The 27,403-nt window shown below is 39.7% G+C and overlaps 1 protein-coding gene and 1 long non-coding RNA gene across 7 annotated transcripts in view; one reads left to right on the top strand and one right to left on the bottom strand.

The window, feature by feature from the left end:
* JADE3 (jade family PHD finger 3) overlaps window positions 1–5,509 on the bottom strand; it is a 142,063-nt gene extending 136,554 nt beyond the window's left edge. For 2 of the 6 annotated variants that reach the window (XM_028522337.2, XM_028522339.2), the window contains exon 1: window positions 5,048–5,146. The gene's annotated coding sequence lies outside the window, so the exon portion shown is untranslated. Of the gene's footprint in view, window positions 1–3,359; window positions 4,263–5,047; window positions 5,149–5,449 lie in introns of those variants that run through there. The other 4 variants (XM_036016743.1, XM_036016744.1, XM_028522336.2 and 1 more) reach the window with 4 other exon arrangements.
* LOC118498541 overlaps window positions 5,462–27,403 on the top strand; it is a 29,854-nt gene continuing 7,912 nt past the window's right edge. The window contains exon 1 of the long non-coding RNA XR_004901026.1: window positions 5,462–5,574. This is a non-coding gene — a long non-coding RNA (uncharacterized LOC118498541). The remainder of the gene's footprint in view (window positions 5,575–27,403) is intronic.

The raw sequence follows: 27,403 nt of genomic DNA, 5'->3' as shown, positions 1-27,403 counted from the left end.
TAGAAGCAGTCTGCAGGACTAGCTTCTAGCAATGCGGCAACTCCTTTTAGCTATGTTAATGATGGGAAGTAAAAACTGTTTAAGATCTATATACCCAGGTTAGAAACATTGCCTGTATTAGATCACAAAGTGGGACACTGAAGTGGAAATGACTTTATTAAACCACTTTTGTTTAGGTCTCACTAGATGCTTTTCTGGATTAAAAACTCTCTCTCTTTCTCCCCCTCTCCTCCTCCCTCTCCCCGCCCCCTCAGAAAAAGTGAAAAACACCTTCCAGCAGCTTCCCATTGCCCTTGGAATAAAACACAAGCTCCTTAATAAGGTCCCATAAGGCTCTGTAAATCTTCCCCAGCCTACTTCATCTCTCTTTCTCCGGGTCCTAGCCAAACCTCTGAGGATCCTTTCCACATCTCTCTCCCACCTCAGTGCCCTCACAACACCTGATGTTCCTTCTTACTGGCAATCTACTCTCTCTGACTTGTACCTTGCTTATTCCTGCTCATCCTACAGGGCCCAGGGCACCTTGCTGGTCTCCCTCACAGAAGCGTTCTGTCTCTTACTTGCTGTGTGACCTGGGGAAGTTACCATTGCTTCTCCTCTTTGAGCCTCACACCTCAGAGAGATATCCTAAGTTAAGCACAGTGCTCAGCACACAGGAAATGGTCAACAAGTCATCACTGCTATTCACTGTTATCTCATATAAAGCAAACTCCATCATAGCACTTAGTACAATTTATAATTATTTATTTGTAGAAAAAATAGAACCCCCCATTACACCTTACTACCTAATACCTTTCATGCTATTTCCCCACATACTATATTTTTGGAGGGGAAGATGAAATGAATGTTTACAGAGCAATTGTTATCTCAATTAATTATTACCTCAGAGATGTGGTTTGGCAGATGTAGAAACTGAAGCCAAGATCAAGTGTTAGACTAGAATCCAAATTGGCCTCATTCCATCCATAGCCTGTGCTGGGTGCACTAACACCAAAAGCTTCCCTAACTAATGAACTTTGTCACCTAAGAGCAGCAAATCTCAGACAAGATGGATCTTCACATTCACATATATCCCAAACGACTCCCAGGTATCTACTCTTCAGATCCTTAATGGGCCTGGAGTTACAATCATCCCCTGTAAACTCCTTCAGTAGAACACTCTTTCCCTGACTGTGATGGTAGTTTTCCTTATTTCCTTTCCACTGGATGTTGAGCTCTTAAGGGGATGAATATCTTTCACCTCTTTATGCTCACAGCAAATAGGAGGCATGCAATACATGTTTGCCGACTGAATTTAAAATGTTGGAGAATATATATGGCTGCAAAGTTGAGGGGGTGAGAGAGTGTATTTTCATAACAATATTTAAATTTGGCATAGTTAGGAACAAATGACATAAATGATAACAAAAGAATTTATCTTAACCATTTTACAACTGATACTGATTTCTATATCCAGCACCAGAGATTCCAGGTGATTTACAAATGTGTGTTTCATGGCTGTATGTAGACTTCACTCCATCTCTGGGGTCCTATATCACCATCGATATTCTACTGTACCCCGTGGCTGCACGTGAGCTACTCTTCATGACAGGATGTCCTTGACAAATACCAGTCTCTCAATGGTTACTCTTGAATTGTTCATAAAAAGAAACAGAAAGGACAGATGATAAAGCAAATGGGAACAAACTGTTAATAACTGGCAACCTTGGGTAAAAGGAATATAGGAGTTCTTTGTACTATTCTTGCAACTTTTTATAATTATGATCGAAAAATAAGTTTTTAAAATTAAAAAAAAAACAATTTCACAGGAGATTCTAACACACAAGGCCTACTGTATTGGCCTTGTTGGTCCCAAATTCTCTTGCCAACTATTCCCAAAAACCACACTCTAGGCTTGAGTTTCCTTGCCTATCAGCCGATATCAAGGGACAAGGAGCTCCTTGGGTAGCAGGGCTCAGCCATGGTTTCTGGGTTGTGACAAGAGATTAACTTATTTACTGCTTGAAGTGTATTAATAAATGCTTTGGTACCTCCTATTGGTCAAAGCACCAGTACTATTTCCCCACACTAAGCCCCCTACTTTAGTTGGCTGCCCTCTGAGTTCTTACTTTCCTTTTCCCAAACTTAGCTATGGGGTCAGGCAAATTCTCCCCAGGACCCTTTCTTCTTGCTGTCCCCTAAGAGAGCACTGAGACAGTTCTGATGGTAAGAGCTTTGCTGCTATTGTCTGTGGAGAAACCTATAGGGAGGAGACAAAAATAACCATAGGGAGTCACAAACAATCCAGAAAACAGAAAACTCAAAGGAGTAGTTACTTGGTCTGTGATGACCACTTACTAGCACACTTTTATTCGTTCATTACTTCTACCCATTCATCCTAGCCTCTAACCACCCCACAAACCAAAATGCTTCAGCTTTGCCAGCCATTGTAACTGGAACACAATAGGCAGAAACTTGTAAACCACTCAAGTGTCCCCATGTTAGCCATCTTAGGAGAGTGCCAGATGGGTGTTACCCAACACCCACCCCCTAACTATAAGAAGTAAGTAAATAAAGATCATATGTAAGCCAACATATGATGTCTACCTTCCTCAGCTCCTGTTTTGTGTAAGCTCCACAAGAGGTAGGTGCATTATGTCCTAAGATAATGTTCAACCTCTGTCCCTGATCAAGGCTTATAAGAACCCTCTGTAATGACATGTCTTCAGAAATACCTCCTGCTTCCTGATGCCTCCTGCTTCCCCAAGTTTCCCCCAGATACTTGCCTAGTTCCAGCCAGACATCAAAGTAGTAGGAAAAAGAAGAAAGGCTTTGTGTAGCTTAGGGGAGAAATGGGTTGCTATGGCTATTGGAACACCAGGAAGGTAAAAGACAAGCATTATCAAAGGATCATCTCCAACCTACAAGCCTTCAATATGCTTTGTTCTTTAACTTTTGTTAACACATATGTTTCAAGTCTGAGAGCCCTGTACCATCACCTGTCCTATTCCTGAGAACCTCCTCTACAGGCCATATGGTGGGTCACAGGTACCCCTAAGCTGCTTCCAAGTCACTCCCAGTTGATTACAAATACTTCAGGAAGGAATGGGAGGCCTTTCTTCACTTTCCCTTACCTGTAACCAAGATTCATAGGCTTGTACAGTTGAGGAGGCTAAGGAGTAGCAATATGGCTCAGAAAACAGGTAGACAGAAAGTATGGGTTCTAGAACCAGACCTGTATTGTCTGGACAAAGAATTGTTGTTTCCAGACAACAATATTAGGTTAAGAGCTCTTTTCTAGCAAACAAAAGTGCAGAGAAGAGCATGCTTAAAGAAAAGGTGGTAATGATGGTAGTTCACACTAACTGAGAAGCACTTACCAAAGATCTCATGTAATTCCTTCACCCCTTGAAAAGAGGTATCATCCTTTTGCAGTTCAATTATTTAAGCTCAGAGTTCACTTTAAATGTAAAAAAAATGTTATGAAGGTAGAATACTCCTAGGATAAACTAAAAAAAAATAAAACATTTATTTCCACTTCTCTGGAGAGTAATTATATGATGTGCTAAAAGCATGAGAACCACAGTATTCAAAGGGTACAGAGGCTGACATTCACATTCTCATTATTTACAGATATTATGAAATTATTAAAATAAATAAAAACACAATGCTTTGTTCAGGTCGACTGACTCCTTTCCCATACACACCCCTCTCCCCCAAGCTAAGAAGTGGCTGCAGGGAAGGTATTTAAGAGAATTACTCTGGAAAAATGGATTCTGGGTTGCTTAAAGTAAGCCAAGATGTGCAGTCTCTACCTAAATTATTTTAGAGTTAGAAAGAAGCAGGCAGTTATCTTTACCAGGCTGAATACAGGGAATGAGGTCGTTTTTCCCTCCAGGCCACTGGAAACACAGTTCTGATTTCTTGTACAATCAGACGGCGGAAGGAGTGTGGGGGTGGGGGGGGGGCGCCGGCACCTCCTCCTCAGCTTCACAGTTAAACAGAACTCACATCAAAAACATCTCGTGCACATCTGAGGCCATCGATTTCCTTGCAACTTAGAAAGTCAGAAAAGTGGCCAAACAAGTTTCTTGCCAAATGCCTAGAAGCCACATATGTCCCAGAGCTACAGAATGATAACAACTTTTAACATGCCTTCACATACCACCATTATGGTCACTAACTTAGGATCCTGCCCCTCTTCCCTCCTTCCAAATAAGAAACGCAGGTTGCCCTCTGCAATTTAAAGCCCAATTTCTTCGAAGCAGTGGTTCTGAAAAGCGAGAGAATAAGACTAAAGGCAAGCTATCTTTTTTTTTTTTCTTTTAAGCGATTGCCCCATGGCGGAGGGAATAAAGCCAACTCGATTGCTGGAGAAAAGTTAACTTTGCTGAACCCAGCGGTGGGAAAATTTCCCCAGAAGACTCGCAAAGCCCTCCCGCTTTTCCCACCCCTAGGACTGCCTGGCGCTCAGTGACCGACCGCAGTTCCAGATCGGCGTCGCCCAAACAATAACGTGAGGGGGAGGGAAAGTTCGCAAGCCCGCGGACCGCCCGGGCTCACCGGGTGCCTCGCTGCTCCCCGCACCACCCGTCCCCCTCTCCCGGCACTCTGTTCTTCCTGCCTCCCAACATAGAAATAGCTGGGGCGCGCCCCCGCTCCCAGAGCATCTGGTCCCAGGCAGCCCGCAGAGCAGGTCCTCCTGAGGGTTTGACCCCGTGAGCCCGGAGATCAGGCAGAGGATAGGGAACGAGGGGGCGTCGGGAGGAGGAACCGGAGGGAACCGCTGCAACAGTTATGGCGCTCCAAGCCTGCCCGACTGTGGCTGCAGCGAAGCTCAGGCGCCAGCGCCCGCGCCCGCTCCCGACCCCCGCGCCGGCCACAGCCGGCCACTTTACCTCAGCGAGCACACGCTCTCAGCCCCGGGCGCCGGAGTGCCTCGAGGCTGGGGCCGGGACGCTGCGCCCCACGCTGCCAGCTCCAGCTCCCCGAAACCGCCCCTCCCGTGCCCACCCAGCGCACCGCCCCTCAACCCGCTTGCGCCGCGTCCGGCTTTAGTGGCGCCTACCTTGGCGCAGCCAGTCGCGGCTCCCTCCGGGCTCCACGCTCGGGTCCGGCAGTGCCCAGCGAGTCTGGTAGGAGTGGTAACCGCCCCACGAACTGCTCGCTTTCTTCTCTCCCCTCCCTCGCACCTGCCCCCTAATCTCCTCCCCTCCCCCGCCCCCCGCCTAGCCGCCGGATCCCCGGGGCCGCCCCCTGCGCCTCAGCTCCCGCCCTCGGCCCTCGCTAGCCGGGCCCGTCAGGCCTCAGCGCCGGGCAGGCAGTTGGGCGGCAGCAGCGCAGCGGCGGCTGAAGCAGCGCGGAGCACTATTGTATTCCTGACACTGTGCGCTCCCACGCTCCGCCTCTTCCCCTTCCTTCCTCACTCTCCCGCACCCCCCACTCCCACCAGCGGCCGCGCTCGCCCTACCGGACTGGCTCCCCGCTGTCCGCCAGCCGCGAGCTCTTCTGGCGGGCTGGGCGCCGTCGCCACCACACGCGCGCCTCAAGGCTCCGCCCACTTTGTGCTCCCGCACTCGCGGCGCTGTACTCCAGGTGGGTTCCACCGCGCATCTGAGGCCAAGTGCCAGGGAGGGTCTCGGGAAGGTGCCTCGCCTGTATTCAAATACAAACTAAGCTTTTCATGGCCCCTTACAATTCCAAAGTTCTATAAGTGGACCTTCACGTAGAAAACTTGTCAGCCACTATTGACTTAAATCGTTTTGTGCTTGGATTACCTATAATGATAAAGCCAGGGTGGCTATTAACAGAATGCACTTAGTTGAAAGCACAAATGATTTGTGATATGTGGCTTTTTGATGTGTCAACTTGGTTAGGCTACAGCCCCCAGCAATCAAACATTAATCTATGTGTTGCCGTGAAGATAGAATTAAAGCTCCAGATCAATTGACTTAAAGTAAAAGAGATGATCCTTTCTGACTGTGTGTGCTACAGATTTTGTATTTGTTTAGCCAGCCTCACAATTGTGTAAGCCAATATCTTCCAATAAATGAATGAATAAATTATATAGATAGATATGGATATAATGTCCTATTTGTGTGCTTCTCTGGTAGAATCCTGACTCATACAGCTGCTTAAGCAAAAAAAAAAAACAAACCCCTTTTTCATTTACCTATCAGGGTTTGGCTATGTACCATGTGCAATTACCATGAACTCATATTGTCATTTTCATTTACATTTCTAGGCTAAACACAAGTGTATGCTCTTTTATATTTTGTATGTTTTCCATATTAAAGATATAATTCTATCTTTTAATATGCAAATATGTGAGTTCTAAAATATTCATAATCCTTCAGACTTACCTCATTTTATTATTCTTACTCTGAAATAATTATTGAATCACAGGCTCTGTAAAAATATTACAGAGCAGTCCCATATACTTTTCAGTCCCCCATAGGTAGTATCCTTACATAAACAAGATATTGACTTTGGTACAATCCACAGACTTTATTCAGTTTTCACCAGTTTTACATGCACTCGTTTCTGTGCCTTTATATATAGTACTGTGCAATGTCATCATGTGTAGATTTGGGTAATCACCACATTTAACTGTTCCTTTACCACAAAGATTCTTTCTGCTACCCAATACAGTTACTTTCATCTCCTTCTACTCTAACCCAACCCCTGGCAAACCCTAACATGTTTTCCATCTCTGTTATTTTTATTACTTTAAGAATATTATGTAAATGGAATCATACTTTTTGAAATTGGCTTTTCTACACTCAGCAGAATTTTCTCGAGATCCACCCAAGTTATGATGGAAGCACAATCAATAGTTCATTCCTTTTTATTGCTGATTAGTAATATTGCTATAGTATGGATATACTACAGTTTATTCATCCATTGAAGGACATTGGGGTTGTTTCCAACTTTTGCCTATTAAGAATAAGACTGCTATGAACATTTATGTATAATTTTTTGTGTGTAAACATACATTTTCATTTCTCTGTGACAAATGCCCACGAGTGCAATTTCTGAGTTAGATAGTAAGTGTAAATTTACTGTTATAAGAAACTGCCAGAATTTTCCAGACTATCTGTGTCATTTTACATTCCCACCAGCAATGTATGAGAAACATCCAGTTTCTCCACATTTTTGCTGGCATTTGGTATCGTCACTATATTTTTATTGTAGACATTCTAATAGTTGTATAGTGATGTATCTGTTTTAAATTGCATTTTCTTAACAGCTAATGATGTTGAAAGTCTTTTCATGTGCTTGTTTTCTGTGTATCTTTTTTTTTGGTGAAATGTCAGTTCATGTCTTTTGCCCATTTTCTAACTGTATTTGCTTCTTACTGTTAAACTTTGAGAATTTTAAAATATATTCTAGATATAAGTTTTCTGTCAGATAGATGGTCTACAAATGTTTTTCTCAGTCTGTAGATCGTTTTTTCACCCTCTTAATAGATTTTGCAGACCAAAATTTTCAATTTTGATGAACTCCAACTTATCAATGTCTGCACTTATATAGTGTCCTTTTGGTGTCACCCAGCCCTGAGTTCCACAAATTTTCTCATATATTTCCTTCTAAAAGTTTCATATTTTACATTTAAATCCATGATTCATTTTAAATTAATTTTTGTATAAAATGTAAATTTAAGGTCGAGGTTCATATTTTTTTCTATGGATGTCTGATGGCTTAATTTGTTAAAAATGACTTTCTTCCACTTATTGCTTTTGCCCCTTTGTCAAAATGAGTTGGGCATATTTGTGTTGGGCTATTTGTATGGGGCTATTTCTGGGTTCTCTATTTTGTTCTACTCTATGTGCCTATCCTTTTATGAATACCAAAGTCTTGATTATTAGAGCTATATAGTAAGCCTTAACATTGGGTAGAGTGATTCCTCCCACTACACTCTTCTTTAAAATTGTTTTTTACCCATTCAGGGTCATTTGCCTTTCCATATTATTTTGTAATGAGCTTGTCTCTATCTACAAAAACCTTGATGGTATTTTTATAGGAATTGTGTTAAACCTGTAGATCAATTTAGGGAAAATTGACATCTTTACTATATTGAGTGTTCCAATCCATGAACACTCTATGTGTATCTGTCCATTTATTTAGATCTTCTTTGTTTTCTTTCATCAGCATTTTGGGATTTTCAGCATATAGATCCTGTATGTTTTATTAACTGTATACCATATTTTATTTTCTTTGGAGTGATCATAAATAGTGTTGTGTTTTATATTTCAGCTTCCTCATTCATTGTTCCTTATTAGTACGTAGAAATGCAATTATTTTTTGTGTGTTGATCTGGTATTCTTTGACTTTCCTGAACCCAATTATTATTTCTAGGAGTTTTTTTTGTAGATTCTTTGGAATTTTCTACATAGACAATCATATCATCTATAAACATAGACAGTTTCATTTCTTTCTTTTCAATCTGTATGCCTTTTCTTTTCTTTCCGTTTTGTTCAGTCTAGAACTTTCAGTATGTCAGATAAGAGTGGTGTGAGTGGACATCCTTCCCTGTTCCCTTTCTAGGGGGAAGCATTCCATCTTTCATCATTAAGAAAACTATTTCCTGTGTTTAAAAAGATGCTCTTTACCTACCAAGTTGAAAACATACTCTTCTATTTCTAGTTTCTGAGAGTTTTTATCATGAGTGCCGAATTTTGTCAAATGCTTTTTCTGCATCAGTTGACATAATCATCTGAGTTTTCTCCTTTAGCCTGTGGCTATAGTAGATTATACTGATTGAATATTGATTTTTGTAAAAGGTGAAAGATTTATACAATCTGAAGAGAAACCAGAGTATATGAATATCGATTTTTGAACTAACCTAATATAGTTGGAATAAGTCCCACTTGACTGTGGTATAATTCTTTTATATCTTTCTGGATTCTATATCACTAATATTTTGTTAGATTTTGGTGTCAGTATCCATGAGAGAATTTTTAGAGTTTTTTTTTCATACTTTGTCTGGTTTTAGCATAATGCTGGCTCCATAAAATGAGTTGGAAAGTTGTGCAGAAAAGAGTTAACATAGCAGGCCCTTGGATGGCATCTGGAAACTTGGATTTAGGGTGAGTTCCCACCATTCACAGTACTGATAAGAGTGGATCACTGTGCCTAAACTGTTTGTATAAACAGTATGGTTTGTATTGAACATCTGCTTTCCTTCTGCAAGTCTGGAATTTCGGTGTTAGGGAGGGGTGCCTACATGACCAACCCCCAATAAATGCCCTGGGAACTGAGTTTCTAATGAGCTTCCCTGATAGAAGACATTTCACATGTGTTGTCATAACTCTTTGCTGGAGAACTTAAATACATCCTGTGTGACTCCACTGGGAGAGGACTCTTGCAAGCTTGTATTTGTTTTTTGTTTTTTTTTTTTAGATTCCAACCCACGTGCCTTTTCTCTTTGCTGATTTTGCTCTGTATTCTCTTACTGTAATATAGCATAGCCATGAATCTGACTGTATACTGAGTTCCTAGTGAATCATCAAACTTGGGAACAGAAGTGTTCCCTCCTGTTGGTATTCTGGAAGACAGTGTTTAAAATTGGTGTTAATTCTTTAAATGTTTGGTTGAATTCTCCAATGAAACTATATGGATCTGAGCTTTCCTTTTTCAGATCTTTTAAATTACAAATCTAATTTCTTTAATTGTTATTGATCTATTCAGATTATAAATTCCATATTGGTTGAGTTTTGGTAGTTTGTGGTTTTCAGGCAATTTGTCCATTTATGCATATAGGGTTTTTCATAGTATTCCATTTTATTACACACATGCATCATCCCACATATTTTTATACCCCCCCTCTTTGGTGGGAACATTTAAGGACTACTCTTAGTAAATTTCAATTATACAATATGGTATTACCAATTGTAGTCATCATGTTATATACAGTAACTCCTCAGACCTTGTTCATCTTATAGCTAAAAGTCTGTACCCTTTTACCAACCTCTCTATTTCCCCTACCTCCCAGTTCCTGGAAAACTATTCTACTCTGTTTCTTTTAATTCAACTCTATTTCTTAAGATTCCACATATAAGAGATACCATAGAGTATGTACCTTTGTCTTCATGGCTTATTTCACTTAGCATAATGCCTTTCAGGTTCAACCAAGTTCCTTCTTTTTTAAGGTTAAATGATCTATCTATTATCTATCTATTTATCTATTTATCTATCTATCTATCTATCTATCATCTATCATCTATCTATCTTCTCCCATAAATTGGCTATTGCGAATAATGCTACAGTGAACCTGGGGGTACAGGTAGCACTTTGAGATAAGTTGTTTCCCTAGGATATATACCCAAGAAGTATGATTGCTGGATCACATGGTAGTCCTTTTTCGGGGGGGTCCCTAATATCAAAGAAATTTAATAATTTACAAGTTTATTTTCCAAATAGTAACAGATTTTATGAACACTTTGTTCATGGATTGACTATATATTTGCTATGGACAGACATTCACATAGAATCTTTCTTCCAAAGAATGTGGGTTGAGAACTTTAGTTTCCATTCAGTGTCTGGAGGATCTGTATGTAGTAAGATTCCTATTTCTTTTGTGATATTAGTGATTTGTGTCTTCTCTCTTTTTTCTTTTTTAAGATTTTATTTATTTGCCCTGGCTGGCATAGCTCAGTGGATTGAGCGTGGGCTGGGAACCAAAGTGTCCCAGGTTCGATTCCCAGCCAGGGTACATGCCTGGGTTGCAGGCCATAACTCCCAGCAACCGCACATTGATGCCTCTCTCTGTCTCTCTCTGTCTCTCCCTCCCTCCCTTCCCCTCTCTAAAAAAATAAATAAATAAAATCTAAAGATTTTATAAATCTAAATAAATCTTTAGATTTATAAAATCTAAAAGATTATAAATCTAAATAAATCTTATTTATAAATCTAAATAAATCTTTAGATTTATAAAATCTAAAGATTTTATTTATTTATTTTTAGAGAGAGGGGAAGGGAGGGAGAAAGAGAGGGAGAGAAACATTAATGTGTGGTTGCCTCTTTTGCACCCTCTACTGGGGACCCAGCCTGCAACCCAGTCCTGTGCCCTGACTGGGAATCCAACCTGTGACCCTTTGATTTGCTAGCTGGCACTCAATCCACTGAACCATACCAACCAGGGCAGCATTCTTTTAAAAAAATATTAAAATTTTCAGTAGAAAGAAAGAAGGAGCTCCTCCCCTTTGCTACAGTATGGATGGAACTGGAGAGCATTATGCTAAGTGAAGCAAGCTAGGCGGTGAAAGACAAATACCATATGACCTCACTTATAAATGGAACCTAGTTAACAAAACAAGCAAGCAAAATAGAACCAGAGACATGGAAATATGGAATAAAGTGATAGTAATGGGGTGGGGGCAGGGAAATAACAGGGAAAGAAGGGAAAGGGTCATCAATGAACATGTATAAAGGACTCATGGACAAAAAGCCAAAGTGGGGTAGGACTGAGGGTGGGAGGTGGGAGTGGGTGGGGCAGGGGGGGAAATGGTGGTGGGTAAATGGAGACAAATGTATTCAAACATTAATTTTAAAAGATAAATAAATAAATAAATACAAATTTTATTAAAATTCTCAGATTTTGCTTCATGTATTTTGAAGCTCTGTTATTTGGTGTATACGCATTTTGAATTGCTATGTTTTTGTGGTGAATTGACCCTTTTATCATTATGTAATGTCCCTCTTTGTCCCTGGTAATTTTGATATCTTGTATTATATAACCATTCCTGCTTTTATAAATTAATGTTCAAGTAGTATATCTTTTTCTACCCTTTTACTTTCTACCTACCTATGTTATATTTGAAGTGAGTTTCTAATAGACAGCACACAGTTGGGTTATTCTTTAAAGCTATCTATGACTCTCTGTATTTTAATTCATGTATTTAAACAATTTAAAAATATTATTTTATTACCTATTTCCACTACATACTTTGAACCCAATATCAGATTGTGTGATATTTTTTTGCTTCATCAAGCCATCACGATTTTAAAAACTCATGAAGATATATTTATCCCTATTTTTACACATTTCATTGTTTTCCTTCCTTTCTGATGCTCTAAGCTTCCTTCTATTACCATTTCCATTCTGTTTGGAGAACTTCCTTTGGCAATTCATAAATGGTAAGTCTCCTAGTGAAAATTTTGTAAGTTTTCTGTCATTTGAGAATGTCTTTATTTCCCCTTCATTCCTGAAGGACATTTTTGTGGAACATGGAATTCAAAGTTAGAAATTCTTTTCTTTCATCATTTGAAAAATGTACCACTTCCCTCCAGCCTTTATGCTTTCAGATGAGAAATTCTCTGTCATCTGAATCACTGATTCTCTCTAGGTAATGCATTTTTTCCTTGTAGCTGCTTTCAAGATTTTTTTCTTTCTCTTTAGTTTTTATAAGTCATTTATAATGTGTCTTGGTGTGGATATTTTTGGGTTTTCTTATTTGGGTCTTATTGAACTTCTTGAATCTGTAGGTTTATGTATTTTGCCAAATTTGGGACATTTTCAGCCATTATTTCTTGGAATTTATTTTCAGTCCCACTCTCTCCTCTCCTTTAGGGACTTCAATGATATGGATATTAGCACTTTTGTTATTGTCCAACAGGTCCCTGAGACACTGGGAAAATTTTCCCTCATCTATTTTCTTTTGTTCATATTGAAGAAATTCTATTGTTCTGTCCTGAAGTTCACTCATTCTATCCTCTGTTATTTTCATACTTTTGAGCCCATCTTTTGAGTGTTTAACATTGATATTGCATTTTTCATGTCTGTGATTTCTAATTGGTTCTTTTTTGTAACTTCTATTTGCTGAAATTTCATGATTTTTCTCCATTTGTTTCAAAAGAATTTATAATTGTTCACTGAAGCATTTTTTAAACGATGGCTGTTCTAAAGTCCTTGTAAGACAATTCCAACATCTACTTATCTCAGTGGTATGTCTGTTAATTGTCTTTTCTTATTCAAGTTGTGATTTTACTAGCTCTGGGATGATGAGCACTTTTCCATTGTCTCCTAGATATTTTGGATGTTAGGAGACTATAGATCCTACTTAAATTTTCTATTTTAACACACAATTATGCTATTTAGGTTTAGTGTACAGGTCCTGGCCTATTTTTGTGGGCTGTGGTTGTAATGACAATTTTGTATTTAGAACCTTTGTGGTGCTATTCTGCTCTGCTTTGTTTGTGTGCTATTTGAAGCCACCTTGTAAACTTAGGTGGTATTCAACCCTGTAGATCAGTTCTCATACCTTCACACATGTTGATTTAGTCAGTTTTACCTTTGGGTCATTCAGGCATCTTGCCCAAGACTTCATATGTAGATTTATTTAAAATTTTAAAAAATATGTTTATTGACTTGAGAAAGAGGAAGGGGGGGGGGAAACATTGATGTGAGAGAGAAACATTGATTGGTTGCCTCCCATAGGCATCCCAACTGGGGATTGAACCCACAACCTAGGTATGTACCCTGACTGGTATAATCAAATCCCCAACCTTTTGGTGTATGAGACAGTACTCAACCAACTGGCTAGCACCATATGCAGATTGAAAGAATCACTTTTCGTATACTTTACAAAGTGTTCCCCTGGATATTTCCAGTACCCCCCTGGCACCATACATAGTTATTACAGTATTATTGACTATATTCCCTATGCTCTACTCAAATCCCCATGACTATTTTGTAACTACCAATTTGCACTTCTTAATCCCTTCACCTCTTTCTCTCAGTCCCTCAATTCCCTCCCCTCTGGCAACCACCAGTCTGCTCTCTGTGTCTATGAGTCTGTTTAAATTGTTTGTTTCTTTATTAGATTCCACAGAAAGTGAGATCATATGGTATTTGTCTTTGACTGACTGAATTTCCCAGAGCATAATATCTTCTAGGGCCATCCATGTTGTTGCAAATGGTAAGATTTCATTCTTTTCATGGCTTAGTAATGTTTCATTGTATGTGTATGTATAGACATACACACACATAATGTGTATGTATAGACATACACACACATAATGTGTATGTATAGACATACACACACATAATGTGTATGTATAGACATACACACACATAATGTGTATGTATAGACACACACACACCCCACAGCTTTTTTATCCATTCATCTATTGATGGGCATTTGGGTTGCTTCCATATCTTGGCTAGTGTAAATAATGATGCATTGAACACAGCGGTGTGCTAACCACTAAGCTGTACACCTGAAACCAATACAAAACATAATTGAAAGTAAACTGTGCAAAAAAAGAATCCCTTTCTCTAGCTCTCTCTTTGAGATCCTCCCTTCACTCTCTAATTGGGATGCTAAGGGCCACCGGCTGCCACTGGTAAATCATGGTGAAAGTCCAGACTCCTCACTCTGTCTCCACTGACATGGCAACACTGGGTAGGGGAAACGTCTCTGGATTCTCTGCTGATGCTGGGTGGCAGGAGAGTGGCAGATGTCCAGACTCCCCCAGGAGCTCTTAGTTGCCACCACTGTTAGGAGACTAAAGTGCCTTCCCAGACACATGCTACTTGGTGGGGGTCAGGAGATCCTGTGCCTTCTAGGGCATCTGATGTCCCCAGGTGGGGTTTGAATGATGATAGGTTTGCTGAAGCTAAAAGTCCTAGCCCTGGGTAGCTGCTGCTGCTGCTGGGTGGGACATAGCAGTGTGGATTCCCTGCTGGGTATCCACTGATTCTGCCAGCTGGGGCAGACCATGCTACTGGCTGCCTGGTGTGGTTGGGCTCCCACAAGCTCTCTACAGAAGGGGAGGGAAATGCTTCCTCCCCTGATTGAGAGCAACTCCCATTCAATCTTGGCTTGTGCTCTAGGAGGGAGAGGAACTGAATGGGAAACTTAAGTCTCTGCTGACACCACTGGCAAGTGTAGTGTTATCAAATAGAAAGAGTCTGTCCACCCAGATCTAGTAGAGCCTAACACTAAACACCAAGAATTGTGGTGGAGAAATATTGACTATTTTATTATGAATAGTGCCACCCAAGAGAACAAGAAGCTAGTATTCAAAAGCCTGGATTCCTGTGTGGTGTGTAGGTTACAGATTATATAGGGCAAAATCACAAGATACCATGGGTTAGGAGTTGAGCTCATGCTAGGAGCTGATTGGTCAGAGGCGAGGTAAGGGTAATAAATAATTTCTTCAGGTCTTGAGAATGGTTCTGAGGTCTGTTCCAGGTGTCTCTCTGTCAGGTTTCATGGTACAGTAGCTGGGGATTATTGACTTTAGGGCTCAGGAGCTGAAATGTAACTTAGGTCAAGATGTTATCTTTAGTCTGCCAGAGATCCAGACCTTGTGATCACTAGTCAGGTCCAAGCTACTGTCTTCTGCTGCCTTAGGGGTTACTAATTATTAGGAAGAAGGGAGAGAGAGAGAGAGAGGGAGAGGGAGAGAGAGAGAGGATGAATGATTTCTAGGGCTTTGTTTTATTTTTTAAAAGATTTTATTTATCTATTTTTAGAGAGAGGAGAAGGGAGGGAGAAAGAAGGAGAGAAACATCGATTGGTTGTGGAGGCCTGGTGCGAAACCCAGACATGTGCTCTGACTGGAAATCAAACCAGTGACTTTTTGTTTCTCAAGCCAGCCTTCAATCCACTGAGCCACACCAGCCAGGGCTAGAGGTAGGTTTTAAAACTAAAGTTAATCAAAGTCATGAGTACTCACGGTTTCAGTAGGGTGAGTGTTGTCAAAAGGTTTCTTTCCTACTGGACTGGGTTCCTCTCTCTCCCGGATCCATTGGCCAGGAACAACAGGTTTTTCTTTGGTGGTGTTTTTTGTCTGCTCCGGTTGGAGATTCTAGGTTACAGGTTTCTCCAGCATCTAGTCTGGGATATTGAAGAACCAGGCAGCTTGCTGCTTTGTTTCCTCAAGTCCTGAGGGCCCCAGCAAACCCACATTCTGCTTTCTACCACCAGAATCTCTTTATGATGCACTTCAGTATTATTTCTAGGGATTTTTGTTTTAGTTGGCAGGGACAAGCAAGGAGAAATGAGTCTATGACATATTGTCTGGAACTTGAAGTCATCTCATGTGTTAAAAGAAATCAACAATAAAAAAGAAATTAATGAAATTATTAATGAAGAGATTTTTGTTTAGTTGTAAAACAAAGAATTTGACATCGGGAGTCATGACTTCAGTTTGCATTTGAAAGCTAAAACTATTCTTTTAATATCTTTCTTTTTTCTTGTGTTTGTTTATTTGTAAAATGGAACTGATGATGCTTGGATTTGGGGGGATTCTTTCAGCAGGCATAGGGGACTGTGTATCTGTCTTTGTTGAGCTACCCATTGATGAAACTGGAAGCAGGATCTTTGAACTGCTTGTGCTATTGTGCAGACACAACGGTGGGGTAACTTGGCAGCAAAAGGTTCAAGTGGCCAAAGTTAAAACAGGCCAAAGAAATACAGAGAAATAAGTGAGCAGTCTTGGTAAGAATTCCCTTCTTTCTTATCTTTTCTTCCCAATCCCTCTCTTACCCATCACACCAGATTTCACATGATAAAAAATAATGGGCCCCATTTTCCATAGATAAGTAAAATAGTTCATCTGTCTGTACTGTAATGTATATTTAAATCCATAAATGGTCTGGAAGGATACAGATAAAATTTATAATTGTAGTTACCAATAGGGAATAGGGATCAAACAGGATTTTAGATTTATCTCCAGTTTTTTTCAGGGGAAATAAAATGGTATTATTTGTGTAATTAATAATTAATAATGATGCAAAAGAACCTGTGCACCTGCCAAGCCGTGAGAAAGTTTAATAGTGAAGAGAATTTAAGATAACCTCCCTTTTTCCTCAGTCAGAATTATTTCAAACTTGTCAAATCTGGTGATATCAAACATTGTTCACTGACTCACAGGAACATTTTCACATGAAATTTGGAAATTTTTCTGATTTTTCAAAACAAAAGACCAATTGTAGACATGTGGCAGTTTTATCTGCACTCATGGTTGAAATGATAACATGTAAAAGTGCACATAAGTAAATACAAAGGAAACTGCAGTAAGGGAGTATAGTCAGTGTGATAAGGTCATGGGAACTGATAAACTCAGTTGATGCTTTGCTACATATTGACCTCCAAAATAATGCTATCAAATAGAGGCAATGTGCAAATATATTGGAAAGAATGTTTTAAAATTTATTTCTAGTTTTTTCACTTTTTAAAATATTTATTTGTTACTTTTATTTATTTTTTAAATTAAAAAATTATTTTTCAATTACAGTTTATAGTCATTATTTTGTACTGGTTTCAGGTATACAGTATAGTGGTTAAACAATCATATACTTTACAAAATATTCCCCCTGATATTTCTAGTACCCATCTGGTACCATACATAGTTATTACAGTGTTATTGACTATATTTCTAATGCTGTACTTTACATCCCCATGACTATTTTGTTACTGTCAATCTGTACTTAGTCCCTTCACCTCTTTCACCCAGTCCCTGAAGCCCCCTCCCCTCTGGCAACCACCAGTCTGTTCTCTGTGTCTATGAGTCTGTTTCATTTTGTTTGTATTTTAATTTTGTTCTTTAGATTTCACATATAAATGGAAGGATATGGTATTTGTCTTTCTCTGACTTATTTCACTGAGCATAATACCCTCTAGGTCAATCCATGCTGTTGCAAGTGTTAAAATTTCATTCTTTTTAAAGCCAATTAATATTCCATTATATATATACACACCACAGTTTTTTTATCCACTTGTCTATTGATGAGCATTTGGGTTGCTTCCATATCTTGGCTATTGTAGATAGGGGTGCACATACTCTTTCAAATTAATGTTTTTGATTTCTTTGGATAAATACCCAGAAGTGGAATTGCTGGGGCATAAGGCAGTTCCCTTTTTAATTTTTTGAGGAAACTCCATACTGTTTTCCATAGTAGCTGCACCAATCTGCATTCTCACCAACAGTGCACTAGGGTTCTGTCTTCTTTTTTTAAAATATACTTTATTGATTATGCTATTACAGTTGATCCATTTCCCCCCTTTACTCCTCTGCACCCTGTACACCCTCTCCCACCCACTCCCCCCTTTTGTTCATGGCCGTGTGTCCTACTTGTAAGTTCTTCAGCTTCTACATTTCTCATACTATTCTTACCCTTCCCCTGTCTATTTCCTACCTACAGTCTATGCTACTTATTCTCTGTACCTTTTCCCCCTCTCTCCTCCTCCCACTCCCCTGTTGCTAACCCTCCATGTGATCTCCATTTCTGTGGTTCTGTTCCTGTTCTAGTTGTTTGCTTAGTTTCTTTTGGTTTTGTTTTTGGTGTGGTTGTTAATAATTGTGAGTTTGCTGTCCTTTTACTATACATGTTTTTTCTTTATCTTCTTTTCTTAGATAAGTCCCTTTAACATTTCCTAAAATAAGGGCTTGGTGATGATGAACTCCTTTAACTTGACCTTATCTGAGAAGCACTTTATCTGCCCTTCCATTCTAAATGAAAGCTTTGCTGGATAGAGAACCATGGATATAGGTCCTTGCCTTTCATGACTTGGAATACTTCTGTCCAGCCCCTTCTTGCCTGTAAGGTCTCTTTTGAGAAATCAGCTGACAGTCTGATGGGAACTCCTTTGTAGGTTACTGTCCCCTTATCTCTTGCTGCTTCTAGGATTCTCTCCTTCATTTTCATTTTTACCTTGGCTAATGTAATTATAATGTGCCTTGGTGTGTTTCTTCTTGGGTCCAAGTTCTTTGGGACTCTCTGAGCTTCCTGTACTTCCTGGAAGTCCATTTCCTTTGTCAGAATGGGGAAGTTCTCCTTTATTATTTGTTCAAATACGTGTTCAATCTGTTGCTCTACCTCTTCCCCTTCTGGTACCCCTATAATTCAGATGTTGGAACATTTAAAGATGTCCTGGAGGTTCCTAAGCTTCTCCTTGTTTTTTTGAATTCTTATTTCTCCCTTCTTTCCTGTTTGGTTGTTTCTTTCTTCCTTCTGGTCCACTCTATTGTTTTGAGTCTCAGTTTCCTTCCCATCATTATTGGTTCCCTGTGCATTTTCCTTCATCTCTTTTATGGTAACCTGCATTTGTTCATCTAATTTGCAACCAAAATCAACCAATTCTGTGAGCTTCCTGATCACCAGTGTTTTGAACTGTGCGTCTGATAGGTTGGCTATCTCTCAGTCACTTAAAAGGATGGGTTCTGAGGCTTTGATTTGTTCTTCTGTTTGAACCACCTCTGTCTCTCTTTTTTGGGGGGTTTGGTCATGTCTGTTACAGTAAGGGGCGGAGCCTTAGGTGTTCACCAGGGGTGGGTACCCCAGTTGCTGGGTTGTGATGTTGTATGTGGAGGCGGGGTCGAGAGGGAACAATGGCGCTTGCTCTGTTCTCCGAGGGACCTCAGTCCCTTCTGCTGCTTCCCCTGAGCAAACTGGGCCGCTCTGGTGCCAATTCCCGTGTAGGTGGGCATGTGCATGCCATAGGACCCTCCAAGGACCTCTGCTGTGAGGCTGGGTGTTTCTCTGTTTGCATCAACTCCCACAGGTGTCCTCAATCAGTGTCCCAAGGCTCTATTTCCCAGCGCTGAGATCCTGGGTTGTGTGCACTGCCTTGCTTTACAATCGCTGCCTCACTGGGTCTGCTGGTTGCCACCCCTGGGCTGGGGTCTGCCAGTTGCCGCCTGCATCCTCAGGGTCTACCTCCTGCAGTCTTGCGTGCCCCAGATACCTTACTTGCTCCCAGATGCCTTACGGGCCTGGTCCCAATTCTCTCTGCTCTCCGCGCCTCCTACCGGTCTGGATGAACGGGTCTATTTCAACTTGTTGGTTGTCTGACTTCCATTCAGATCAATTTTCCGTCAGCTCTGGATGTTATTCTGTTTCTAAATTGTTGTTGTCCCTATCTTGGCTGTGCGTGGAGGCAAAGTGTGCCCACCTATGTCTCCATCTTGGCTGGAAGTCCCTGTATGTTTTCTTTATAGGAGTGTCTATTCAGGTCCTCTGCCTATTTTTAAACTGGATTTTTTTTTTTTGGTGTTTAGTAGTATGAGTTTCTTTCTTTCTTTCTTTCTTTCTTTCTTTCTTTCTTTCTTTCTTTCTTTCTTTCTTTCTTTCTTTCTTTCTTTCTTTCCTTCCTTCCTTCCTTCTTTTTTTTTGGTAAATTTTGGGTATTAACTGCTTATTAGATATATCACTGGCAAATATCTTCTCCCATTCAGTAGGTTTTCTTTTTGCTTTGTTGGTGGTGTCCTTTGCTGTGCAAAACTTTTTAGTTTGATGTTAATTTGTTTCTTTTTTCTTTTGTTTCCCTTGCCCAAGGATATACAGGGTCCAGCACAAACAATGCCCCTTTTTTATTATGAAATCTTTTATTACAAAATCATAAGCATGTAATTATGTAACATAACAATATCACACTCAAGCACACCATATGACATTTTAGCTGAAATATTCAAATTAAAACTATAAATTATTACACTCATATTATTACCCTCCAACCACACTCGGCATTACTTATGCCGGACCCTGTGTATTAGACCAAAATATTGCTAAGGAAAATGTCAGAGATTTTACTGCCTTTGTTTTCTCTTCTAGGAGTTTTATAGTTTTGAGTCTTACATTTAATCTTTAATACTTTTTGAGTTTATTCTTGTATATGTTGTAAGAATGTGGTCTAGTTTCAGTTTTTGCATGTATCTGTCCAATTTTCCCAGCACCATTTATTGAATAAACTGTCTTTTTTTAAAGATTTTATTTATTTAGTGAGAGGGGAGGGGAGGGAGAAAGAGGGGAAGAGAAATACTGATGCGTGAGAGATACATTGATTGGTTGCCTCTTGCAGGTCCCCAATTTGGGGTCCAGCCTGCAACCCAGGCATGTGCCCTGACCTGGAATCGAACCAGCAACCCTTTGGTTCACAGGTCAGTGCTCAATCTACTGAGCCACACCAGCCAAGACTGAATAAGCTGTGTTTACCCCATTGTATATTCTTGCCTTCTTTGTCAAATTTTAATTGAACATATAGGTGTGGGTTTATTTCTGGGCTCTATTCTGTTCCATTGATATCTGTTTCTGTTTTTTATGCCAGTCCCATGCTGTTTTGATTATTATGGCCTTGTTGTATAGATTGATATCAGGAAGTGTGATTCTTCCAACTTTGTTCTTCTTTATCAAGATTGCTGAGGATATTCAGGGTCTTTTGTGGTTTCATATAAATTTTTAGATTATTCTAGTTCCATAAAATACACCTTTGGAATTTTGATCGGAATTGCATTGAATCTATAGCTTGCTTTGGGTAATATGGACATTTTAATAATATTAATGCTTCCCATCCATGAACATGGTGGAGAGAACTTTTAATTTATAAGACTTGTGAAATCTATATTCATGGAATGGGGCAGAAAATCAATATTTGTGGAGCATGTGCTGTGTTCCAAATATTTAACTTATATTTTCTCACCAAATCCTCAAGATAGTAATCATTATTCCCATTTTATATGTAAGCAAACTGAGGCTCAGAGAGAATAAAACGTTTTTCTTATCATTAGTAGATAGCAGGTACACTTAAAACACAAAGTTTTCTACTTTTTTTGTAGGTTTCAATGTTTAAAAAAGCATCCACCATTTTTATCCCAAGGGACAGTGAAAATAGCCAACTGACATATCCCAGTACTCATTAAACATTTGTGCCATGAGGAAGTGATTTACAAATTAAGAAATACACACTTGTTTCTTGAAATACTTCCTTTTTTAAAATAAATTAAGCTGGATAACTAATTTTCTTACCAATAAACTGAAAACAGTTCAGTGGAATCAGGCAATAGCTTACACCCAATGATGTGTTGAAAGCAATGAAGATTCCCTTCCTTTTACCAGATGGTTAATGACATTCATAGACCAAATACAGGGAGAGAGACAAAGTAGGTTACAGTTGTCTGTATGGAAATAATATAATGATTAATCGATGGTAACACAAGAATAAGCTCTGTGTTTTATGTACTCTCAACTGTAAACCTACTTTTACTCCACCCAGTATTTTTAATGCTGAAGGAACAGTTTGATAATATCAACTCTCTCTCTTGAAACCTGTCTGAGCTTGTGATTTATTTTCACGAGGAACAAAATGTTCACTTATAGAAATTAGAAACAAAACACCAACCATTGCTATAATGGTTCGTTTTATGTGTCATCATGGTTATAGTCCCCAGTTATTCAATCAAACATGAATTTAAGTTGGGGTGTTTTGTACATGTGATTCAAATCTATAATCAGTTGACTTTAGGTAAGGAAGAGTATCCTATATAATCTAGGTGGGCCTAGTTCAATCAGTTGAAGACCTTAAGAGCACAGCTGAGGCTTCCCTGAAGAAGAAATTCCACCTGTGGATGGAAGCATCAACTTATATCTAAGAATCCCAGCTTGCTTTTCCTGATTCTCTGCTCTACAGATTTCAGATTTTGAACTTGTCTAGCCAGCCCCCACACTCACCTAAGCCAATTCATTACAATGAAACTCATATATATGAGTTGGACAAGTAGGTTTACAGTGGTGATTACCTGAAACAGAGTTTATCCTTGTATTATTTGTATTAAAACTGTAAACCTATTTTTGCCCACCCTGTGTGTGTGTGTGTGTGTGTATCTCTTAATGAATCTATTTCTCTAGGGGAATCCTGAATGATACTCTCACTGCCTTTACTTTTATATATAAATCCAGAATCAATATGCACTTAAGAAAAAATTAAATTTCCCTGAACTTTATTTTTTCTAGATTGAATTTTTCTAAATCTCAACTTTCAAAAGGGATTAAGAACATGTCTGAGTCCAGAGAATTCTCAGCTTTAGAAACTAACCACCATTTTCCATATTAGAAGTAAACTGCACCATGTTTGGCTTAAGAGAGAGTGTTTTTTCTTGGGAACCATCATCTAAGCGAGTTCTCAAAAGTCTCTGTATTCAGCTTTCTGAAGTTAGAAGTACCACAACCTTATGGGACAGAAGCCTAAGAAAACTGTTCCAGGCCTTCTAGGCTCTATCCAAGCCCATGTATAAATTCTGCAGCATTGGGTACAAGAACCAGTTATTTGTTTAATCACAATAGCAACAATTTTGTCCTTGGTGTGCTTCACAAATTTCTTGAGACTTTTTTACTTTTTGGGGAGACTTTACGCAAAAAAGGTCTTATTCCATTCTTTATCACTCCGAAGAAACTTTTGGGCTCCATTTGTTCTTAAATTCTTTCCCTCCCATCCGGTTATGATTTCTAAACTAAACAGATTGTAAGCTTTTTGTGGCAAATACTGATAATTGCTTCCCTAATATCTGTTGTTATCAGTTTTACTGTTAGAACCTCAATTTTTCTGGGATACAATGTGCTTAATAATAATACTTATCTCCCCAGCCTAGAAGGTAGGATGGCCATATAATCCAACTCTGGCAAATGAGATATAAGTAGAAGTCCACTGAGTGAGGCTGCTGGGAAAGTTATTGTTTTGCTGACAATAAGGGACTTAGCTGCTCCTTTGCCATTCACCTCTCAATTGTTTCTACAAAGAATGCAGTCATAATATTTACAGTTATGAGAGCCATAATACCAGTGTAGAGAAAGCTACATGTTTAGGATGGCAGATCAGGGAGATGGAAAGAGCCTAGGACCTTAGAGACATTATGGAGTTACCGTGTTGCCTTCTTCCTGCCTCAAGACTTTGTTACATGAGACCCAGCATTGTTCTCGTTCTTTTTTCTTCTTGTTCTTCTCATTTTCCTTCTTGTTATTATTCTCTTTCCCCTCACACTCCCCTCCTCTTTCTCTCTTCCATATCCTCCTCCTTCATACTCTGCTAACAGTTTCCTCTACCCTCTTACCCCTATCCTAAAGTGTTCAGCTCATAGGTTCAATAGTCACAGGAAGTCAATAAAAGTTGCTGATTGAGTGGTATTAGAGTACTAGAGCCTCTCCAATCTTGTTCATATTGGTGTTCATTCAATCGACTTTTATTTGCTTTAGGCAGTATTTTGTTTCCTGAGACAAAGAGAGAGCAGGTACAAAAGTCTTGGTGTCTTTCCACAGGGAGTTTTGTGCCATTTTGGAAATACAAGAGACAAGAAAAGTAATATTTCAAGGTTTTGTTTGATTAAAGAAGAAGAACTAACACTGAAGCGAGTAGTTTCACCTACTTTATTTCACTGAATACTCAAAATAACTTGCAAAGCAGGCATAATTCTCATTTTACAGATGAGAAAACTGAAGACATAACATAGCTTGTGGAGATTTACACAGGCTGTATGTAGCAGAAGGTAAATCAGACCCAGGTCTGATGGTTCTCAAATCCACACTTGTTGTTTGCAGCTCTGACATGACCAATCCAAATGATTGAGGGTCAGTGGCTTACTGGAAGATATACAACTTGGACCATTCCTGAAGGAAGGGCAAAATATGAAGCTTTGGGGAAAGGGATTCCAGGCATGGAGAGGAATGTAAGCAAAGAGCAGTTTTCATTGACCATGCCCTATTCAATAGTCAGGACTTCAAAAGATTGCTAAAACAGATAATTGAGTTCTTCAAACAAATAAGTGTCTCTTGACTTAACTTCCCGTGATAGCCACTGTGGGATATACCAAGGTTAATTTTGTGAAAATACCTGGCATGTAGTTGCTGCTCAGTTTTTGATGTTGTTTTTCTTCTTTAAGAAAGTTCTCCCAGTCTTCAAAACAAAGGTTCTTATCAATTACTCAAAAAGCTGACAATTTAGATTATGAGAGGGTGAAATTATTTACAAGTTCTAAAATAGAAAGTTTCATAATATGAGACTAATAATAACCAAACCACCCTCAAAGACTGTATGCTCTGAGCTACTTACTAAGCTCATTTGCCCTGCAGTGTATGTGATACATGGAAGGAAGCAAGCAGAGATCTTAAGTAGGGGCTCCCAAGAAGAGGCTGATGTGGTAACCATGGCACCAAGGACACACATTAGGTTGGTGGGGATGGGCATGAGAAGAGAGGATGGAAAAGAGAAACACTTCAACAACAGGGCTGGTTAAGTGCTGCCTAGTGGAAGTGAAAAAAAGAATAGTCTAGGATGACCCTGAAGTGTCAATGGTATAACTGAGATAATTGCATGTCATAGTGTAAATGAGGATGCCAGAACAGGGGGCCATCTGGAAAGGTGGAATGTGATGAGTTCAGTTTAATACATGGTGAGACCAGGAGAACAATTATTTTAACTGTTCAAGTGAACATATTTGGTAGAGTTGAAGCTTGAGGAAGGGCAGTCAGATGAATGGCTGTGCTTAGTGGTACTATTTGAAGCTGTGAAAAAAGTTCATACCTAAAGGAAAGAACGTAGGAATAAAGCAGAGAACTCAAGACTGAACCTTGTACCATGATGACAGTTAAAGTGGAAGATGGAAAAGGAAGAGCAGAAAAAGAAAGTAATGAGCTAGCTAAAGAGACTAAGTCTCAAAGAAGTAGGAAAGAGATTCTAGCGCCATGCCTGACCCAAGCAGTGCTCAGTGAATTCATGGATCATGGATAACTGTATTCATTATCACAGGAACCAAGGTGGGAGAAATTTTAAAGAACAAAGGAGTGATTATCAGAGAAAAGTGCTACAGGGAAAAAAGTGTGATTAAGAAAATTTTTAAAAAAGTGAGAAAAAGAAAGAAAAAATAACCAGTGGATCCTGACAAGAAGATTTAGACATGCTCCTATGAAATGTTAGTGGTATTGCCTCTGATAGTATTCTTTTTAAAAAAGATTTTATTTACTTATTTTTAGAGAGGGGGAGGGAGAGAGAAGAGAGGGAGAGAGACACAAATGTGTGGTTGCCTCTCGCACGCCCCTTACTGGGGACCTGGCCTGCAACCCAATGTGACCTAGACTGGGAATGGAACTGGCGACCCTTTGGTTTTCAGGACAGCACTCAATCCATTGAGCCACACCAGCCAGGGCATTGATAGCATTCTTATTAGGAAAAAGGAGGTATAATGCACATAAACAGTAATAAAAGATGTGCCACCCCCCTCTTTCTTCTTGTCTCCTATGGGTATCTTTTATTGGTTTTTGTCCTTTCAGTGGTCCTTTATGCAAAATTAAGCATGCATACACACGCTTATTATCTCCCCTTTTCTTATACATAGATAACAGTGGGACAGTGTTCTAGACCTTGGTTTTGTAACCAAAAAGTAACATTTCTCTTTATCAGTACATTAAAGATCATTTTTTTGTTTGTTTTTACTTCATGCTATTTAAATATTTCTCTGCCCATCTGTGATCTTCCCTCCCCACCTTTAGTGCTTTGTACAGTTACCTTGTTTAGGCTTTCTGACTGCCTGGAGGGGTATATGAGGTCTGTCCAGAAAAAGTCCAGCCATTGTTGATATACCGAGAATGGTTTGGGCAACATCAGTGTGACCTGGCAGCCAAGGAGGGTGGACTGGAATGCACATGTGTGGACAATGACTTCACTGTACTAGTCAGTGGGGGCAGTAGATGCTGTTGAGTATGTGTACCGTGTGGCTGTTGCACTAAAAATGACTGAGTAAAGCAACAAATCTGCATCAAATTTTGTGTTATGTCTGAACATTCCTCCGCAGAAACTATTTGGATGATTCAGAAGCCTACAGCTATGGGCAACTGGTGATGAGTAGCTTTATCATGACAATGCACCTGTTGATGCATCACCTCTCACGCAGAGGGGTTTTTTTGTGTTTTTTTTTGCGAAACATCAAATTGCTCAGGTGACTCAGCCTCTATACAGCCCAAATTTGGTGCCCACAACGTCTGGCTTTTCCCAAAACTAAAGTCATGTTTGAAAGGGAAGAGATTTAAGACCGTCCATGAGATTCAGGAAAATGCAGTGGGGCAGCTGATGGCGATTCCAACAAAGGATTTTGCAGAGGATTTTGAACAGTGGAAGAGTGGCTGGGAGAACTGTGCGAGGTCCCAAGGTGCTTACTCGAAGGGGACTGAGGCATCATTGTCCTATGTACAATGTTTCTTGTATCTCATATCTTCTTCAATAAATGTCTCTATTTTTCTATTACATGGCTAAATACATTATGGACACATCGCATATATATTTTGAAAAATATGCACAATGAATTTTGATATGTTCCTCCCTCAGGAATAGTGGTTAAGAGATAGACATCAGTTTAAATCTAAGCTGTACCATTACCTGCTATGGTAATGCTGGTCTTTAGGTAAAAGGAACTCAGGGTTAGTCTTCTTCACATCCACCCCTCAAAAGGAGTGCTGATTTGGATTGGGACGATTCCAGGGCAGTAGGTTGAAACACAGTCACAGTGGATGGCATTTTCAGAGGAGTCTTTAAAGAGGTAAGTGGTTTTTACAGGTTGTCTCCATATTTTGTTAGTGTGGTTTTGCTCACCTTTCCCTTTGCAGCAGCCATGTCCTAGGGGCAGAGGCTCCCAGGCACCAAGACAAATGGTATGT

Source organism: Phyllostomus discolor, chromosome X, assembly GCF_004126475.2.
Source record: "Phyllostomus discolor isolate MPI-MPIP mPhyDis1 chromosome X, mPhyDis1.pri.v3, whole genome shotgun sequence".
Lineage (NCBI taxonomy): Eukaryota > Metazoa > Chordata > Mammalia > Chiroptera > Phyllostomidae > Phyllostomus > Phyllostomus discolor.
This window is presented reverse-complemented; position numbering and strand designations above follow the sequence as displayed.